Source organism: Poecile atricapillus, chromosome 7, assembly GCF_030490865.1.
Source record: "Poecile atricapillus isolate bPoeAtr1 chromosome 7, bPoeAtr1.hap1, whole genome shotgun sequence".
Lineage (NCBI taxonomy): Eukaryota > Metazoa > Chordata > Aves > Passeriformes > Paridae > Poecile > Poecile atricapillus.
In genome coordinates, this window is record NC_081255.1 from 12,474,386 (window position 1) to 12,489,282 (window position 14,897).

The 14,897-nt window shown below is 37.7% G+C and overlaps 1 long non-coding RNA gene across 7 annotated transcripts in view; it reads right to left on the reverse strand.

Moving 5' to 3' along the window:
• The window catches only part of LOC131580817 (uncharacterized), a 101,715-nt gene that overhangs the window by 47,688 nt on the left and 39,130 nt on the right, over positions 1–14,897 (reverse strand). For 3 of the 7 annotated variants that reach the window (XR_009277967.1, XR_009277966.1, XR_009277968.1), the window contains exon 2: positions 870–953. This is a non-coding gene — a long non-coding RNA (uncharacterized LOC131580817). Of the gene's footprint in view, positions 1–869; positions 2,274–14,897 lie in introns of all 7 variants that reach the window. The other 4 variants (XR_009277963.1, XR_009277969.1, XR_009277964.1 and 1 more) reach the window with 2 other exon arrangements.

Consider the following 14,897-nt stretch of genomic DNA (forward strand, 5'->3'; position numbering starts at 1 on the left):
ATGTTTATTTATCCTATAGATATATATATTTATATGTGAACTGTGTACATTTGAAAGACTAGCTGTCTGCTATATGAATCAGGGCATCACACACGTACATCTAAGTGTGGGGCTATCTTTAAATGCTGTTAGTTTTATGGAAATCCGTATCCTGCAGTCCCTTCTAAAAACACTTTGCTCATGGAGTATTGTTGCAGTGTGTTTCTTGTTAATGGGATGTTCTGTTATTGCCCAAATTGATGGTTTGGTCCAAATGAGACCCTCCCACCCCATGCTGTCAATCTACCCTGAGTCTCCTGTCAATCTGTCTTAAGCCAACTGCATGTTTGGAATTCCACTTTGGAAATCCCCTAAATTTGATTTGATTAGTCCATGTGACCCAATTTCCCCCCCTACCTCCCTCATTGGAGGATGATTTTGTGAACCCTGTCTTTTACCCTCCCCAGGATATCTCTGGTTAACTGATGCTTTGTACCCTCCCTTTGAACTGCCTCCTTATTTCAGCTGTTGCGCGCTCGCATTTTCTGTCTTTTGTCCCCAAGATTCCCCAGAGCCATAAATCCTCTATTATCCCATGCAAAAGACCTCCCTCTCGTCCTTGTCTCCTCAGAGCCCAGACTGACAGCCAAAAAGCTGTAGAGCAAGTGCTCTAGTGGCACCTTGGGTCATCCTGCTCCTGGGGTGTGACCCACTCCTGTCGCAGGCTGAAGTGATAGAGCCAGATAAGCTCCGGCCCATGTGTTAGAGTATTATGTATGTAATAACTGCAGCATCAGGCTCAAATAGTAATTCAGATTTTCAAACTAGATGAAAGAATGCAAAGTGCAGGCAGATAATAGGGTTTTTTTAAAATATTCACTCATACTTACCGTGTTCCTCTCCGGAATTCATGGGTCATTATTCTTTGTGGCTCTTTTTTCTTCAGAGTAAGACTGTGGAATGAAGTCCACATTCTGAAATTACATACAAATATGTTAGAAAAATGGAGTGTTTGAAATCAATTCTAATGTTAAATGCAAAGGACATTCTGGGCTCATTAAGTAAAAATATCTCATTTAATGAGCAGGAAAGCACTGGAGCACACTGAACCCTGACACAAAGCAAATTATTTAAGTGATAAATTATATTTTATGGGGAATGTAAAAGTTAATAATACTCAGGGGTAGGGTAATAAATGCAGAGGTGTAACTAACTTCATTGACTGCTTTACTTACAAACATGCCATATGTACCTGGTTACTTGAAAGAGTAATAAAAGGAATTGGCAGAAACTCCAGGAACTGAAGATTCACACAGAGACCTTTGTAGCATTCTTTTCCACTAACCAGCCTGTGTTTTATGCTTTTCAAACTCATTATTCTCCTCCCTCTTTCACTTTAGAATACATACCTCCGGTCTTCACTTTTCACTTTTTGACAAATATTTGATCTTGCAATCATTAAAACTGAAACCTTCTACATAGAGACTAATAAACACAGTGCCCATTTACCTGCAATGATGCCCCAGAAGTGACCTGAAGCTTTACTTGAAGAGACTCAATCTATGCTGAAGGAAAACACTGGATCAACTTTTAATCCACCACCCTTCTAGTGTGTGTAAGTTCAGTGGCACTGAATCTCCTGATATTTTTGTCCTCAGAGATCCATGTAACAGACCAGGCCACAAGGATACAGCTCCCACGTACACCTCTGCACATTAACATAAGGGTTGTTACCATGAACTTAACTGTCTGCATTGAAATCCTTTCTCTACATTTCAATGGTGTAAAGGAAACAATTCATACACTTCTAATACAAATCAACAGAGGAGGAGTCCACTCACACACAATTATTTCCAGTGACTATTTCCTTAATCCTAAAATGGAATGTGCATTACCAACATGATCCTTTTTTTTTTTTTTTTCAGTTTTCTTTTCCCTTTACGTTTACAGGTCAGCAGGTAGTGCTTTATTCCCACTGGTGGTTACCCTGAATTGGTACAGCTTGCACATGAATGAGACATTCACACAGCATGAGTATCACATTTGTTAGAGTCCTCCAACACAGTTGTATAGAAACAATCAAATTAATTATGAAAGGATATAAATTTTATCTACTGCATTGAAAATTACCCACATATGTGCAAATTTTTAGGAACTAGAGTTTACATTCAATTCTGAGTTAAATCAACTTAACTTTAGTCTGCTTTTTAGCCTGCTTTTTAGTTTGCAGTCTTATGATGGTGATCAGTGATCTTACAACACCATACTGGTGAGCTTAAGCCATCACTTTCAATCTGGAAATCAAGGAAAAAAAAAATCAGAAAAGCAAAGTGCTCTCTCAAATAAACCCACCACACTAATCCAAATTCTTCATTTACAGTTGAACTCAATGATTTAAAAGGTCTTTTCTAACCTAAATAATCCTATGATTCCAGTCAGTAACAATCAAGGCAATGGCATATAAGATATCATTTTCCAGCAGAAGAAACATGCCTTTCACAGGTAACATGACTAGAAATACAGGCTGTGGGGACCTACAATGATTACAGTGCATGATTTGTAAAATGGCAAGTCTGTAAGCCTGCAAAGGAAAATAGAAGTCTCATTCAGATGCATTATAAATTTTCAAATAGCTGTTTATCCAAATTATTCTCTCTCTCTAAATACACAGATAACTTACTACTGCTACATTTTAGCTTTTTGACTCAGTCATGAAAGGTCCAGAATTACCAGGTGGTTTTGAGATTCCAGAAAGCCTGCATTTCAAACAGAAGCTGAAATTCTAAACAAATCCAGTGACCTCAGGAACAGGGATTTTCAAGAAAAACTGTGATTATTGTGCTCATTGTTAGTTGGAAGGACCAGGAATTTCAGCAGACTTTTGTATGTCTGCATGTGGGTGCATATATGTACATGTGTGTATATTCTATATGTATCAGAGACAAAAAATTACAGATTCATGGTATGAGAACGTTAATAAAAACAATATGCTCAACCACTTAAAAATATTTCTAACTTTAATGTTTTATTGTTTTTAGCTGAGAGTTGAAGTTTTAGGTAGTTAAGGCATGAAAAATCCTCACAACAATTTGTATATCTATCTTCTGATTTGTATCTATCCAGAAGACAGAATCAGAACTCTGATTCAGAACTGAGTCCTTAATATCTTGCATGAGCAGTAAGTACTTTTATAAAGAGATAAAGAGTTATTCCCCTTTTCCAAGCATGACTGTGCTGCCTACAGAAGTATTTTTGTGGGGTTCTTAGCCTAGACTCTCTTGGGAGAAAGATTAATATTTAGTCTTCCCCACAAAATAAATAACACTATTTTTCCTGAAATATCTTTTAAAAAATGAAGGAAGCACTGCACTTCCTTTAGGAGAACTTCAAAATGGTGCAGGGTGCAAGAGGCTACATAAAGTTGGGAAGCTGAGGGACAGAAGGGCTCAGTGTGTTCTCCATTGAACTTGCCCATGAACTTGCAGCACACTTGATAACCAAAAACATGTCATCTGCGTCTTCTAAACCAGTAGATGCTGCTATCTCTACTTCTCCAAATATTGAATTTATGTTTTCAGTTATATGTAGAATAACTAATGCACTGGTGCCAGTCAGATACTTTATATCACCAAACCCCTGCAAGCAAATTTGTTTTACACAGCAGTTGAATGAAAAACATCCTGTAGAGAGTGTGAACACAAGGGAATGAGAACAGAAAACAGCACTAGCAACATGATTTAAATTAAGCGAACATTAATACCTCCAAGACATTGCATTATTGCTTCTTACACTTAGTGGGAAAAGCTGTAATTTACATGTATAATATTTTTAACATCATCTATTAATAAGATGTGTATAGTTACTCTGTTCAATTGATACTGGAAAGAAAAGACTTATTTGAAAACATATGCTGCAATAATTAAAATGCTATTATGCTGACCATGCCTTTGTTTGACGAACTCCTACCGTCTGTATTGGCTGGGATCAGCATTGATTATGTGGAGTGATATAAAGATTTGGGGAGCTAATAACAATCAGGTAGGATCTCAGTGTATGCTATAGGCAGCTGAGATAAATCACAGGAAGCCTAGATCAAAGCTGGTTTATGAAAAAGTTTGTTTTTATATTTAATGACTCAATATAAAGCACACACACAGAAAACTCTTCAGAGATTTAAGGCACACGGAAATGCCATAAAGAAACATCCCATCCTGTACATCTGTAGAATCTCCCTATGCAGTGAGAAGGATGTCAGCATACAAAGAGGGGAGTGAATTCAATCTGTCAAGTACTTACCATGCATATTTACCAAGAGCAGACATTTCTTTGAATTAGTAAAACTGTTTTTAAAGCAGGAGAAAACCCCAAAACAATATGGAACTTTTATTCCTTCCCCTTGAGGAGGGTAGTTCAGTGATGCAATAGGGTCAACTGCAATTTAGTTCCCATTCAGGGTGGGTCAGCTGCCTCTTGGTTCCACCTCTGGTATTTATTTATTTATTCTGACTTACTTTCATTAAATTGCTATAGACTGTAATAAGAGTTTACATTACCCACTGTGGTCCTTTCTAGGTGCATTTTCTCTCTTCCACTCTGATGTCCCACTATTTGAACCTCTTCTGTCTTGATCCTGGCCCTTAACATCCCAAAGGCTCCCTGGATGTCTGCAAGTGATGCAGGCTTGAAAGAGTCCTGACAAGATTCAAGATGGCCTCAACTTCAGTCATGTTGAAAGGGCATGACTGAAAGCAACATCTGCTCTGTATATTCAATAATGAGGACATTTATTGCCAACATTTCCTCTTTGCACATAGGACACAAGCTCGTTCCTGTCAGTGAACGCAAGAGAGCCGCAGAAGCAGCTTAGGAAGCCACAGCGCACCGTGTGCTGCCATCCAGGAGCAGGGCTGAGATCCAGCCATGGATCCTGGCTGCCAGCACTCTGCTGTTCCTTTAGAAGCCAGTGCTGAACGGAGCTGAAGCCTGATGCATTGGTGGGATTTTGGCCCCCGTGATTAAATGAGAGCATTTTGCTGAGAATCATGCAACCAAAGTTTGTACCCTGAGTGACTGAATCCAAACATTTGTCTGATTTCAAGTGAGAAGTCCTGTTGACTATCCATCCCCACAGGACTTCCCACACACCTGTGATCAGGAGAGAAGCTCAGTTTATGTAAACCTTTGCCCATGAGTCAGGGTTGAGTAAACAAAGACTTTTTCATATTTTCTGCAAGCATTCCACTGTTAATACACTGCATGAAACATTTGTTTCTTATTAAGCTGTATTTTCATGTCTTTGCTTCAGTAATTTAGCTCTTTCTAATACTCTTTGTTCCTTTTTTTAAGCATTGCATTAACTTGCCTTCCTGTAACCTCTGTACAGCTTTCTCTGTGATTGTTGTAACAATTTGTCCTATTCCAAAGCACAGGGATTAATTGCGTCTCTAGTTATTATCTTGTCCTTGTTTCTTTCAGACTAGTGGCCTCTGAATTTTATTTTTTTTCAAAACAGATGGAAGACTAAAAAGACATCATCTTCACAGTAGCATAAAGTAATATTCAGGAGACACAACAATGGCTGTTTATTGCACCTTGCACAAGCTGCTTTCATTACCTTCAGATTACTAGTGTTATTCAAAAAACATTCATTTACAGCAAAGACTGTCCATGGACAGTTACTGAAACTTTCATACACAGCATTTTGTCCTAGATTGCAAGAAAGTGTATTCTACTCCTTGTCTATTCAAAAACTGATTTATTCAAAAGAAGCTTCAGTTATTTACAGTTTTGATTACCCTAATACTATGATGGCTTTTGTTAATCTAAATTAAATAAACTTATAGTAATGGAAGTGAAATGAATCTTGCAACTTAGTAGTGCAATAGCAGTGTCACCACAAACATATTGCCACATTTAAGTGTGCATTTTTGCTGAAAATATATGAAAATTCAGTCTGCTGGCCACACAGTGTAGATTGCATAAAAGCCAAGAGGGCCATGGCAGCATTACATGGGAGGATAGGTAGCCTAGGAGAATATTTTAGATGTCTTGTTTCTGTTCATTTGGGGTTTTATTTATCCCCTCTATGTATTTCTCAAATGCCTCTGCAACAATAATGTTACTGCACTTGCAGAGGGCTCAAGACAAGCTAAAGAGATGGTTATTGGCTATTTGTTGCAGAGTTTTACACAAAGATACAGCTGAGCTGGGGCCTTACTGGAGGTGATGCTGGGAGGGGGAAAGGGTCCCAGTGAGTACTGTCTGGCCACTTAAAAGACACCAGCTGAGAAGGTAGAAAACAGTAGTAAAATGTAGAAACCCTGATTTTTTTTGTATACTTCACAACAGAACTATGAAATCTATTTCCACTACTGACTGTTAGTTCCTAAATTAGTTTCTCTGTACATTGTATTTTTCAGAAAGTTTACATGTATTGTTCCATTGGCATAAATAGTGTAAGACTGCTTAATTCCGCATTTCAATTCTGATAATCATATTTTAAATACAAAGGTGTTGCTACCTCTCATACAGCTTCCCACTACAAAACAAGAAGGTTTCTTCTTCAGATTCTACATCTATGTAATTAATTTTCTCAACAGTGTAATTCCATTTGCATGCTATAGGGGCATGGAAATTCACATTTGGGTATATACCTCTCATTTCCATCTCATACAGTTACAGAGTGCACTCGAGTCTTCCCAGGTTTTTTCCACATGCTGGCTAACTCCTATGTGCTCCTGTTGTGTTAATGCTTGCTACAATTTGAGACTGCTTTTCTAAGTACCAAAGATGTCTGAATGCATTTGTTTCTAAACAAGAGAGAGTCTGACAAACACATACTGAATAGCAAAAGGAGGCAGAGAGGCTAGGGGATTGGAAATTAAAAAAGGAAAAAAGGAAAAAGGAACAAAACATAGCAGAACAGCCTATCTGAATGACCTTGATACAGAATCTGCTATTTAACTATATACAGGGCTTCAGCTATTCATTCTATTTTACTTCTTTTGGATGATGCCACCTCTGTTAAAGAAAGAAATAAATTTGGGTGGAAATAATTAGATTTTGTCTGAAAGAAAAAAGTGACTTAACAGTGGCAGTACAAAATCTCATGTGTCTCTCCGATAAAGAAAGAATTTGTATACAACCATAAATTTTTTATGTTTCTATCAAACATTGATAATAAAGGTTTTAATATTTATAGTTACCCTTGGCCAACTCTGAGAGTTCCCTCTCCAGTAGGGTACACTCACAGAGGTACACATTGCCTTTGGGTACCACTGATTGGGACAGTAAGTACATGGTGGATTTCCCTTTGGAATATAGCACTGATATCCAGCTCTTCTTAATCTTCTTAATATTCAGTTTTACACATTCCTCTGTAATCAGCTCTATCCTGAATTCTAATGAGTTCTGGTTTTACACTGGGAGCGGTGTCTTTTAACAATCAATGTTATTAAAATGACCCTTGACAGCGCATGATTCCACAGTGGGGATTTTCAAAGCTATGTACAAAAATACATTTCATTACCACTTTAATACAGAAGTTTAAAATCAGAACTCCTCTCTGCCTTGTTCAAAGCAATTTCTCTAGCTTTGAACAGCTGCTTGGCACACCACAGTGACTACAGCAAGATTTCAGCTCTCCTTCCATGGTGGCCCAGAATCTCAGAGCAAAAGAGGAAATGCAGTGCTGGAGATTGGATAGCTGATAGATTTATGGTCACTGGTCTGAACACAGCCCAGGAAAGGACTGATTAAAGGGCTTCATGATGCAAGGTGCTCTGTGTTGGTTAGATTTTTTATTGCATTGTTATAACTTCATGGGAGTTATTTAATGATCTTTTAACTAGTTTTATTGCTTACTGTATATAAGAACTAACAAACTGCTGGCATAGATAAAATATGTTAGGAAATGAGTTTCATCTCACTTGCCTTTTTATTGAACAAGTGAATCTCCCTCAAGTTTCTATCACACAGCAAATGCACCCAATACAGAAGCAAGGAGATTACACATCCCTCTGTCATAAGCATCTGAACTGAGTACTGGTTTCTAGATGGAGCCTTGCTGGGACTCTGGGAAGGCACCAGTTTGCACTGCCAGCACTTGCATGTGTCTCACTGAACAAAACTGCAACATGCAGATCTCTGATTCCCCGGCTGCTTACTAAGGAAGAGAAAACACGCTGCTTTAAGGTTTTACTTTTCTTAAAGCTGCAATCAAGCTACAAAAACCTGCACTTTGAGATAGGCAGAGAGAATAAACAAAAATGAAACCAGGCATAAGGGAAGTTTTCATCTGTCTGTCTGTCGGGATTTTGTTGTTTGGTGTTTTTTCTTTAAACACTAGTAGAGAAGATTGGCAGCTGCTGTGCAGGTAACTATGAGTTTAGAAGCCTGCTAGCAATAAAAAGACTGTTTAGAATGAGCAGAAAGGGTACTTCACAGTGTAAAATGGAGTAGGGTAAATATAGACCCCTGAAAATCAAATAAGGAAACCTTGAAACTCCTTACCCACCCTGCAGTTTCAGCTCTAATTTGTTCCGTCACAAAGCAGAGTTCAAATATTTAAAAAAGTCTAATGTAAAACAGAAATCCCAGGCATTCCTATTCAACAGCAGTTTCCTTTTCTCCTAAACATCGTGAAAGGAAGACCAAAGAAATCAAAAGATTGTTTCAAAAACAAAGGAAAAGAATGTTCATTCCAGAAGAACATGGTGCCTGCCCAGTGTGAAAAGCATTTCCCCTTTGACTTATTTCCATTATTAAGAGTAAATAATCAAACTAATCCCAACGGTGGATTTAAAGTAAGCAAGGCAAAAACAGCAACACTTCACTTGAAAAGATTTACTAAACAGAACTAAACAAATCCTAAGTGGAATTTGTGAGCTTGCAGTAGCATTTAGGTAGAAACACGTTTATCTGGATGACAGTAGATGATCCTTAACATGCAATTGTATCACAAAGGAATGCTTTGAGAAAAGAATGAACCCTATAAATAAAACTTGCTGCACAAAGTACATGAGAACTTTGCCCAAACAATTTTATTATTGTTGTCCTTTTGAGCTTATGCCATTTTATTCTACCCCACCTCTTCAGCAGGTTGCCACTCTGTAACAAGACAACTTCTTTATCCAAAGACAGAAGTTCGATTGGCATGGGCCCCCACCTTTGCCTATGCCTGTGTTTCTGAATGCTCCAGGGTCTGGATTGAAAAGAGCCACGATTTGCACTCCCAGGTGTGGCTAAAAGTGCTCTGGACTTTTGGGGCCTAGAGCCAGCCTAGGACAGCTACAGCCCCAAGCTTCTCAGCTTCTCTCAGCTCTTATGGTGAGAACTCAAAAGTTTGAGAAATTTTTAGAACATTCTCTTTCAGCAGACGTTCAGCACACCACAGAACAGAATCTCTTGGTCTCATCTCTTAATAGCATGCATCCAAAATGTAGGTTTGAGTCTAGGCCCTGAATAATGAGGAAGGTCTGTAACCCATTTGAAATTTAAATTCACCAGGGGGGTGTAGTGATCTGTAAAACAAACCTGGAGGACACTAATGCTTTCCCCCTAACACTCAAACCAGTGTAACTTTGTGGCCTTAAGCCTCCTGTATACCAGTGCTACAGACATGAACTGAACTCTGTGTCCTTGCCTAAACTAAACTGGCATTTCTCAACCACTCAGCCCTTCACCCAAGAATATCTGTAGTTTAACTACTCCCTAGCAACTTTCTCTCTCATTATAAATACACCTAAATAAGTTTGATGAGTTTTCCTTCAGATATGCACTCCAGAAAGAAATATGACTAGCTAAAGTGTCATTGTTGAAGAAAGCCCTATATTACAGACTGTTTGGAGCTCTCTGTAGAGAAAGAACATTACACATTCTAGAAGACAGCATTCTGTAGGCTTACCTCTAACAATCCCTCTCCTTTCCCTTTGCAATTCCTCTTTGAAAAGGAAAAAATGACTGGCAAATATCTTAGATACTATGATGCTCACCAGTCCAGCAATCTATTACTGAAATTCAAACTTCAATATATCCTCTTGACATTAACTTCCTAGTTGAAGTAATACATATAATTTTTATGTCCAGGAAATTATAAAGAGGTGGTATTTACTACCACTTCAGATGACTGCAGAATCATTGATTTACAGCCAGTATAAAAATTGAAAAATATCTCTCATTGCCTCATTGATAGGTATTGAAATCCATGGAAACAAGAAAGAGTGTGGATATCAGCATCTATTATCCTATATTATCAGGTTACTTCATCTTTCTAAATGTCTGGAAAATAATAATGGTTAGTTCTTTTGTTTATTCTTAGGCAACAAATCAGGTCCCTGGAGATTTTGCTATAGTAGTGACTACTTCAGAAATATATTCAATAATCTGTAATGACTTGTGAAGTGAAAAACCCCTGAGTAAACCTCACATCTGTAAAGCTGTAAAAATGAACTGGTCATATACTCTGATTGTCCTTTTAAAAAGCCTAACCTGTTTTATTCAGTTTATTCTAGGAGATAAATGGAAAATAATTTTTAAAATGAAAAATCTATGATCTTGGAAGTCTGGATGCAAAATCACTGAATTAAGCTATTAATAGTGTTGATGAAATGATTTATTTTGTATAAAGACTGACAAAGATCATAAAAAAACCCCTAAATTTAATCTCTGATTCCTTAAAGGTTTACTTGAAGCCATATTGTATTTCTTGTTTTCCTGATTAACAAATCATCGCTGCACAAAGCAACACAGGTGGTCAGTCCCCTTGGACTCACATCAAAGGGGCCACCACGAAGCTTTAGATGTTATTCAAAAGCAATCTGAAACTTGTCTCTCACTGTTTGTCCCATCTATTGTACTTCACAGGGTCATCTTTAAAGGACTGTCAAGTTTGCAAAAAAAAAAGCCAACTTGTAAATGATGTTTCCAAAAACTGTTTCATAACTGTTGACTGGTTCACAAATGCTCTATTTTCAGAATATTTGCATCATAAATTATGTCATTTTAAAGCTCTGTTTTTACATGCAGCACTGTTTCCCAGCCTTAGACACAAGAAATTGGGCTTTCCTAGAGGATAATTATATCACAGTGTATAAAGCCATATATATATAACCATCTCTGTAACTGATGTCAACCATTGTGTATATAGGAAAGTTTAAAAAAAAAAAAAAACAGAAGAAAACAAAGAAAGCTAATTTTAAAGGTACAGATTTCAGAATAGCCCATTCTTCTCATGGCTTTTGCAACAAATTCCTGAATATATTTTTATAAAATAGCAGAAAGAAATCAAATCAGTATTCCTTGCATCCAAATATGTTAGGGAGTTTAAAATATATTCTTAGAAACACTGCACATGAAATAACATTGTAGTGTACATCCTACTCTCATGGAGGGTTTCTTTTCCTGTATGAGGGTGTTTTAGGTTCTTTTTTTATGTTAACACTTTGAAGAGTACCGACATTTTGCCTTATATGTGCAATTACTTGAAAAGATCAAAGTCTTATTAAGTCCCCAGTTATTCCATCAATACCAACAGGATGTTTATAAACAATGACTCACATTGGCTATACCAAGAAGAAAACACAGACTCACAATTCTCTGTAATAAACAAAGCCAACAACACTTTTCAGCTATGGAAAACTGGTTAAAGAGTTATGGGTAAGTTGTCATAGGAAGGAAAACCCAACAGAGCTTCCCACTTTTAATAGACTTGCAGGAAGCTGACTGCAGAACACTTTTTGGGTTTTTAACTTTATGCATTCTAAAATGATGTGATATACTCTCTAGAGAGAATTCACTTAAATCCATAATTATTCACACAGTGTTGAAAGATTTTTCAGCAAATAAATCATTCATCAAATGTGGGTTTTGACAAAAACCTATTCAATTATTGCCAAAGTTACAGTTTCACCTCAAAATAACCACGGGATAAAGTTTGGGGAAAAAAAAAAAAAGCGCAAGCAGTCCCTCCCTGGCCTGCAGGACCCCAAAGGTGAGAGCACTTCCCCACCAAAAACTGTGTTTGAATTCCTCTTCTGCTCAAGGGCCCTTGATCCATGTCTCCCATCTGCTCAGAATGTGCCCAAAACAGTAAGCTGAAGGACAGTCTCCCTTGCTCCTGAGACATACAAAACACTGAACTATTTGCTGAAACAAAGGGTTCAGTGGTCCTACAGTTCACATTATCTCTTGGGAAGTAAACTCCAGCTGAGCTGGGATGTTTTAGATAAGGGGAGAATTTCACTACTGGTTTAATTTCCTGATGACATGCTAACATTATAAACTGGAGACCTTAAGACCAGTGGTTAAAAGCCAGTGCAAGGCAGCCCAACAAACATCCTTTCATTTTCAGACCACTTAAGCTTGCTGAGTTTTTTGTTTGTGAGGTTTGCTGGGTATTTTCTAGGAAAATGTTCAGTGATGGAAAATGGAAAATGAAATAAATAGAACCATTTCATTAGGAAATAGCAAAATGAAATTTCCCCATTTCCAAACCTTTTACTTGAGAACAAGGGGTGGGATGTCTGCAGCTCTGGAAGCACTGCAACACTGCAACAAGTCTACAATGAAGTCACCAATTTCTCATAAAAGTCTGCACCATGTAAGCATAGACAGCTTAAATATACTTTTCATGTAGTTTTAAAAATGCCCATCTCTAGGTTACGTGGTGAAGGCAGCACATTCCTGTAGAAATACCTTGCATAAAAATGTAAAGAGCAGCTCTGACTCCAGGACAAATATTGCATCACTCCTACACTGCAAAAGACTATAAATATGTAAGTACTGTTGTGGAGATGCAAATTATATTAATGAGCTTTTGTTTTGCAGTCAAAAATTATTTTCTAATGCACATTGTAGGATTTCGTAATTTCAGTATTTAAATGTCTTATTTAATCATAAAGCTTCCTTTTGATAAAATCTATCTGTTTCCCTTTAAATAAATATTTTTAGATATACTGTTGTTAGGGAAGTAACCATCTCTAAACAAAAAAATTCTAATTTAAGAATCATATTAGAATCAAGGATAGGTATTCATAAAAATGGATAGTGAAACAATAGCCTGAAACAGTTTGACTCAGCCAAGAGTCTGTGTGTGGTCAATGCTTATAAACCAAACAGCAGAAAAGTGTGTTCTTACATTTACTGGAGTGCCTGGAGCAGTTAAATTGACTTCTTAGGAGGGTAAACATTGTGTCTACCCAGTTGACTGTGTAGTCAATACCAGCAGGAGCAAAGGGGGCTTTTTCTAAACTAGGAAAGCAACTCCTCAGTGAGACTAATTAATTTCTCTGGAAACATCCAGGATATTGATTTGAGATTTGAAAACATTGCTGATGTACAGTAGTCAGCTACACATGAATGAGAGTGATCTTTGATGGAACTTTAAAGAAATGGAGCAAGCAGTATTTTACAGTCTGGCTTCCACTGTTACACAGCAGACAGCTGAACTAAGCAGTAGAAAACCTGAAATTTTTTACAAACAACTGACTGCAGAACACTTTTTTGGGTTTTTATTACAGCTCAGAAAGGCCCATGATTTTCTGAAATCTTAATCTACCAGATTTTTGAGACATTCACTGAAGATTTTATGATATATAAGAAAACATAAAAGCATGTGAACTACTTTGTTTCCCACCCTGACAAGCCCAGTTTACCAGTGATCAGTGCAGAACCTGTTTTTTCTGATATCCAGGAGGTGTGATGCCCCTACACTTACTGTGCTTAAAGCATGAAGGTGTGATAGTTTCAACAGCCAAAGTCTGCTTTGCTAACAATCTCTGTCTGAACACTCCTGAGCTGTGTTTTGCCTTAGAGACATGTAACAAGCATCTGTTTAAATCATTAGCAGTAAAACATTCCTTCCTACATCAAAATAAATTGGTGTTAAGACACAAAATTCAGCTTTTTGCAGAGGATGTGATTATTCATATTCAAACTGCTTGAGGAAGGGATTGTGAAGATGCCCCTCCACATCATGCAGTTGCTGAGTTTAGGGCAGGGTTTAAGATGGGGTTCAGCCCCTGGGCCTCTGCTATGGGGACACCAGGCTGGGCCAGCCCAGCTGATTCAAGCTCAGTGATCTGTGCATCAAACTCAAGCTCCCTGACCTGCAGCAGAACGAGGTCCTCATCCATAGACAGTGCAGCTGCCCTAAAAGCCTTCATCAGAAGCTAAGTCCAGACAGCACAGAATCTTTGCATATAGAATCTGTCCCGTGCCCTGGACAGTGTCAAAGTTCCATGGAAGAATTTTCAAGACAAAAATCCCACAGCCCAACAAAGGTTAATAATGCAGAGAAGTTCAACATGGCCCAGTAACTGGAAGCAGGACAGGTGATACGGACTTCCTTGTGCAACACTGGATGGACAGTGGGGGTCAGTCAGGAAAGGGGAGATAAAGAGAACTGGTTTGGCAGCTGTTGACATTAGTGATACTTTGCAGAAGGTATGAGACTGTATGTACCTCTAAGACTCACTTCTGTGACTCACTTCTTTTCAAGCTATAAAATATCTAAAGAGAATTAATTTTGAGAATCTGGTTAGTGCAGCCCTTTTGTCAAATGCAGCCTGAATGTATTTTTATGTGTGTTGGAGTTTCCTGTTAAATTATAGGGGTTTTTAATGGAAATGCTGACAGGACCTTAACCATTGCAGTGTGAACAAATGAATAACAATATACATATTCTTCTTGCTAATAAAGTTTTATAGCCTTGAAATTCAGTGTAGAATTAGTCGATCGATTCTAGAGAGAATTTTTGAAAGAAAGGCTTCATGGTGCTTTCCTCCTTCCATGATGCGAAAAACAAATCATTCCAGTGTTTTAATTTATTATCAGGCTTTTACAGATACCTTTAGCTTTTTCCCCTAATGTTTTTTGCGGTCTGTTTATGACAGTATTAAAGACATAAGCACAATTTCAAA